The following is a 6830-nucleotide window of genomic DNA, read 5'->3' on the forward strand; positions in this document are numbered from 1 at the left end:
GAGTTTTCAAACTCTCTATTCTCTACACCAAGCTGCCACGCGGGAAAAGGGCTTACTTTGGGGTTCCAGACTGTCTGGAACCCTGAGGTAAATGATTTAATTCTGAATGAAGCACTGGAATTTCCTGCTCTACATGAAAGCGGCCCCTCCAGCTTTGCTGCTGCTCAATACTTAAAAAAAATTTGATGCTATTCTAAAGAAACAGGATTGCCATTTCTTTAATGCCTCTGGCATCAACTTGGAAATGTTTACTTAAAATCTTAGACAGTAAAGTGGCTTTTTCTAGATAATAGGACAATGTCTTCTGTGTTTCTAACTTACTTAGAAGTTGCTGAATTCATCCAATTGCTCTGGCTAATTATGAACTACTTAGGTTTTTCTATTCTTTTTCCACTTTTGTTTCCATTGCAACAGTAAGAAGACTATCCTGTCAGTCTTGCTGGGTAGCAAACCAGTCCCTAATTTAATCTTTTGGCCTGGAGGTTTATTTTAGATCATGCAGCCCAGCATTGAATGTTTTTTTTAAGCCCAGGAGAGTAGGTGAAGGAGGATTAGAGTTTCTTAGCATTACCATGATTTCAACTAGTTTTTCCAAGTGGGATTTGTGAAAATTTGGTAAACAGTGATGGAGAACAGCTTTTCAATTGCCTCACAGAAATGCCAACGGTAAGCCATATGTCACAGAAGCACAGGAAAAAAAAAAAAAAAAAAAACTCTACATGCTTTTTATTACTACAAATATACTTAGCCTTTTCAAGGACAGGAACAATGTTTACAACAAAAACACAATAACAATTCATTCTACTTAAGTCACATTGTTTTAATTCTCATAACATCAGTGTTATATAGTTACATATAAATTATTTGTAAAAGTAATACTCATTAAAATTTTTTCTGATGATGAAGATAAGATACATTCTTACTATAGAAGTTCTGAAATAAAAATTTAAAAATAGAAATCATTATTAGTAGAGAAATCCACTGTTAACATGTTAATAGTATTTTCTTGTAGTGTTTTTTTCTATGCACATGTATACATATTCTAAACAATATAGATAAGAATTAAAGGCCGGGCGCGGTGGCTCACGCCTGTAATCCGAGCACTTTGGGAGGCCGAGGCAGGTGGATCACGAGGTCAGGAGATCGAGACCATCTGGCTAACGTGGTGAAACTCCGTCTCTACTAAAAATACAACAAATTAGCCGGGCATGGTGGCGGGCGCCTGCAGTCCCAGCTACTTGGGAGGCTGAGGCAGGAGAATGGCATGAACCTGGGAGGCGGAGCTTGCAGTGAGCTGAGATCGCGCCACTGCACTCCAGCCTGGGGGACAGAGCGAGACTCCGTCTCAAAAAAAAAAAAAAAAGAATTAAGAATTCTTGGCCAGGTGCAGTGGCTAATGTCTGCAATCCCAGCACTTTGGGAGGCCGAGATGGGCGGATCACGAGGTCAGGAGATCAAGACCATCCTGGCCAACATGGCGAAACCCCATCTCTACAAAAGTATAGAAATCAGCCGGGCATGATGGCAGGTGACTGTAATCCCAGCTATGCGAGAGGCTGAGGTGGAAGAATCACTTGAACCTGGGAGACGGTGGTCGCAGTGAGCTGAGTTCATGCCATTTCACTGGTGGGGGGTGAGTGAGACTCCACCTCAAAAAAAAAAAAAAAGAATTCTTTAAAAACCCAATTTTTGGCCTGGCACGATGGCTCACACCTGTAATCCTAGTGCTTGGGAGGTTGAGGCAAGAAGATCCCTTGAGGCCAGGAGTTCAAGACCAGCCTGGGCAACGTAGTAAGAGCCCATTTCTACAAAAAAAAAAAAAAAAGAAAAAGACAAAGAAAAAATTAGCCAGGTGTTGGCCAACATGGTGAAACCCCGTCTCTACTGAAAATACAAAAAATTAGCTGGGCGTGGTGGCACGTGCCTGTAATCCCAGCTACTCGGGAGGCTGAGGCAGGATAGTAGCTTGAATCAGGGAGTCGGAGGTTGCAGTGAGCCGAGATCATGCCACCACACTCCAGCCTGGTGACAGAGCAAGAGACTATCACACACACACACACACACAAAACAATTAGTCAGGTGTTATAGTGCTTGCCTGTAATCCCAGCTACTTAGGAGGCCGATGTGAGAGAATCACTTGTGCCTAGGACTTCGAAGGTACAGTGAGCTATGACTGTACCATTGCACTCCAGCTGGGTGACTGTGTTAGGCCTTGTTTTGTTGCTATAAAGAAATACCTGAGATTGGGTAATTTATAAAGAAGAGTTTAATTGGTTCACGGTTCTTTAAGCTCTACGGGGAGCATGGTGCTGGCATCTGCCTGGCTTTTGGGGAGGCCTCGGGAAGCCCATAATCATGGCAGAAGACAAAGTGGGAGCGGGCATGTCACATGGCAAGAGCAGGAGCAAGAGAGAGGAGGGAGGTAAGGTGCCACACACTTTTAAACAACCAGATCTCACAATAACTCCTTCATTATCATGAGGGCAGCACCAAGGAGATGGTGCTAAACGATTCATGAAATATTATCCTTCATGGTCCAATCACCTCCCATCAGGCCCCACCTCCAACACAGGGGATTATATTTCAATATGAGATTTGGGGGGACAAATATCCAAACTATATCAGTGACAGAATGAGACTTTGTCTTTCATAATTTTTATGCCTGTTTGACTTTATTTAATCAACAATTTATCCACTGGACATTAAAATGGTTTTCAAATTTTTCACCACTATAAATAATGTTGAGACAAACATCTTTGTAAATAAGCATTTGGACGTAATATTTGATTATAAAACTACTTTTTGTGAGTAAGATTTCAAGATGAAGTCGTGTGCATTTAAAGTTTATCTAGTTGGCTTGACTTCCTGCTTCTAACTTCTTGAGATCATATTTAAACAAGAACTTTCAAAACATTTCTACATATCCTTGAAGTCCGAATTGTTCAGTCCCTTGCCAGAAGCCAGCTCTTTATAACAGCAATTTGGCATTTCTAATATGTCCTCTTTTTAGCTGCTGTCAAAAACCACATTTCTTTTTAGACTGCTCCAAGAAACTACTCATCAGTGCTCAAATTGAGAACCTACTTATTTTGCCTTCTGCAAAAGGAATTTGTGGCCACAATGCACTAAAGACAAATTTGGAGGTGAAAAGAGGACTGGGACAAAAAAATAAAGCAGACTGGGCCTTTTCTCCCTCATTTATATATTATCGACAAGATTATTGCAATTAGCAGAGATACACCTTAGGTGGAGCTAAAGGCTACTGAAGCATTACACATGGTGGTCCAGCAGGCAGCCCTCTCTGATGCCCCAAAGTAGCTGGCTGGCCTCACTGTGGCAGTCACCCAGAGCCAACTATAAGGGAACACCTGCTCACCCAAAAAAGAAAAGAAGGAAAATTCCTCCTTATCTTGGCTTGTAGAATTGAGGAAATTCCACAACTAGAGTTCCCAATAAAGCATTAACCAGAGGGTTAAAAAGCAGACTCTCAAGAGATGAGCTACTGGGGAGAAGTAACATTATTCTAAGTCTCATCTTGCTACTTAATCACACTTACATTGTTAGCTCACTGCTGGGCATATTTTACCCTCCTAAGAAGATCAGGGGCTGCTGGAGAGTGCACTGGAGCCTTATATTTCTTCTGGGACTACCTCAGGGACCCAGCACAAAGCAGTAAAGTTAGAAATTGTTCAATAAGTAATAATTTGTTCAATTGAGCAAATGAACAAACACCATCTTAGAGCAAATGAGTTTTCAGGTCTTTTCCTGCCAGCTTGTTTGTGATAGGGGCACTAAGCAAACCAGCCAAGGAGAAAAGAGGCCTAAGACACAGCAGTTTGCCCATGTCTTGATTTCCTTGGGCTGGCCCTGAGCGACGCTAATCAAGGCTGGATTCTGACTCCTGTACCTCAGGTAATCCAACTAATAAAAACCTTCCATTAACCAAGATCTTCCCCTTTTCTCTATTATTAGAAAAAAAACAAGTTATGAGAAAACAATAGGGATTTTATCTTAAATAAAATGACTTCGCAGGCTTGGCCTTTAACTGGGTATAAATTCAACCCAACCTCCCAAACCTTCTCAATCAATGTTTCCCAAAATGTGTTCCAGGGAAAAAATGGAAGAGTCTCTGAGAAAAGGGTCCATTAAAGTCCAAAATTCTCCCCTCCTAGCGATCCATTAAAAAAAAAGAAAAGTTTTAAAAGCTTTGAGGAGTCATTAAATAAAGAAGCCTCTTTAACTTCTTGGCAAAGTGTCCCAGTGTCTCAAACTTGGTAAAATTTGCAGAACAAACTCTGAGACATGCTACTGTCCACCAATGATAATACTCTTTCCTGTGGAATGGCAATGCCCACTTGGGCTTACACTGGTGGGGATGAGAAACTGATCATTGATTATTCAAAGGGTTAGTGTCTTCTCTAGAGTGTATTTTCTTTCTTTCTTTCTCTCTTTTTTTAGAGACGATGTGTTACTCTGTCGCTCTGTCACCCAGTCTGGAGTTCAGTGGCATGGTCATGGCTCACTACAGCCTTCAATTTCTGGGCTCCAGTGATCCTACTACCTCAGTCTCCAGAGTAGCTGGGACTACAGGTGCACCACTACACCTGCCTAATTTTTTTTTTTTTGTACTGACAGAGTCTTGCTATGTTGCCCAGGCTGCTCTTGAACTCCTGGCCTCAAGAGATCCTCCTGTCTTGAGTACTCTGGGAAGCCAAGGCAGGAGGATCCCCTGAGGGATCTCTTACAGGCATGAGCCACTGCACCTGGCTATTTTCTAAATTATTTTTCACAATAGTTGAATCAAATATATATTTTTATGAGAAGTACAAATTAAAACTACTTATAAATGGTATTTCTTATCAACTGGGGATTAGAAAAATTCCACTTAGCAACACACTCTGTTGGTAAGGCTACGGGAACACAGCATGCCCTTACAATGTGGGTAGGAAGACAAAATAGTCCAACCCATATAGAGAGCAATTTGACAATATCTATAGAAATTACAAATATATTGACTCTTTGATCCACCAATCTCACTTCTGGGAATGTATCCTGGAGCTGTGCCTGTCCATGTAGGATATAGGTACCAGGTTGTTAACTGAAACATTGTTTATAATAGCAAAATACTGGAAGAAATTCAAATGTCATAGGGGACTGGTTAAATAACTATGGTACAATGGAACATTACACAGTGGGGAAAATGAGGAAAATAAAAAAGTCTCCATATGATTGTGGAAAGATATCCAGTATATGCAATAAAACGAACTGAGGAAGTTGGAGAAGATATATTTACTTATACTACTCTTTGTGGAAGAAAGGGGAAGATAAGAATATATATTCATACTTGCATTTGTATTAGGAAATATTGTCACCATGAAAGAAACCAATAAAAATATTCATGTATAGAGGGCAGGAGGAGTTTGGGGTAGACACTGACAATATCAAACTTTAAGCCCTGTGCTTCCAGAAAACAATGAAGGTTAAGAAATTCCCAACCCACTAGGCGCAGTGGTTTACACCTGTAATCCCAGCACTTTGGGAGGCTGAGGCAGGCGGATCGCCTGAGGTCAGAAGTTCAAGACCAGCCTGGCCAACACGGTGAAACCCCATCTCTACTAAAAATACAAAAATTAGCCAGGTGTAGTGGTGGGCACCTGTAGTTTCAGCTACTCGGGAGGCTGAGACAGGAGAATTGCTTGAACCCGGGAGATGGAAGTTGCAGTGAGCCGAGATTGCACCACTGCACTCAAGCTTGGGTGACAGAGAGAAACTCCATCTAAAATAATAATTAAAAAAAGGAAATCCCCCATTCTTTGTGTGCCAGGAACCAGCGAAGAGCACCTGCTGTCTGAGGTAAGATCCAACTCTGTCCTTCTCGGGACTCTCATGAGCCCCATGTATGGTGATGCCCTTTCTTATCTGCCCCTTGCCTTCTCTTAGAAACATTCCTTATTGATACACATTCTCACTATTACAGTAGCCAGAATAAAATCATCTCCTTAATTGACCAGTGCATTTTCACAACAGGATTGAGAACAGGGGTGTGTTCCCTGATACACATATCTGTGTTTATCTTTTAATATCATTTTAATTTCTATGTGAAATTAAACTATGTGACTGCATCGCCTACTTTTAAAATTTACTTAAAAATACAAAACAAGCAAAATAATTTTCTGATTAATGGCTTTATTGAAAGTTCCATTAACCAGAAAACCTCAGTCCCAGCATCCCGGTTAACCTTGTCAGGATAAAAGCACATCCCACTTTTCAGTGCTCCTTTTCTATGGAGGGATGAAGTGCTGGCTCACTGACACGCACCAGCCTTTCCCTTCCTCGTAAGTACACTTGTAATAACAGGAGGCAGACAGAAAGAAAACAGAGGGAAAAGACATGAAGCAGTTTTGTTCTCTGGTGTACGTTTTTTTAGCCGCTGGCTGATAAAATTCTCTACTTTCAGCCCATAATATCACCTCCTACCACAAAAACAAAAGAATGTCATGTTCTCTTTTCACCATTTATTCCTGCCCTTTGGGGCTCCTTTCTCCTTCCCCCTTCCGTTTTCATTAAGGTTTTGGAAGCCTGAGCCTAGATGTACCTCGTGCATGCTCTCTTCCTGCTTCTTGCTGGCTGGAACTTGCCATGGTGGCCTCGCTTTGATGACAAAGCCCTATGAGAGGGCACAGCAATTTCCTAAAAGGCATCTCAGTCCTTGAGTGGTCATGAGGAGCAAATCTACCCTGAAGACCTATACCATTCACACTAAAACTGAGATATAGAGGGAAAAAAAACTTCTTTTCCAGGTGGCATGGCTTAACTTCATCCTAACATAG

This window comes from Chlorocebus sabaeus, chromosome 20 (assembly GCF_047675955.1).
Source record: "Chlorocebus sabaeus isolate Y175 chromosome 20, mChlSab1.0.hap1, whole genome shotgun sequence".
In the NCBI taxonomy this organism is placed as follows: domain Eukaryota; kingdom Metazoa; phylum Chordata; class Mammalia; order Primates; family Cercopithecidae; genus Chlorocebus; species Chlorocebus sabaeus.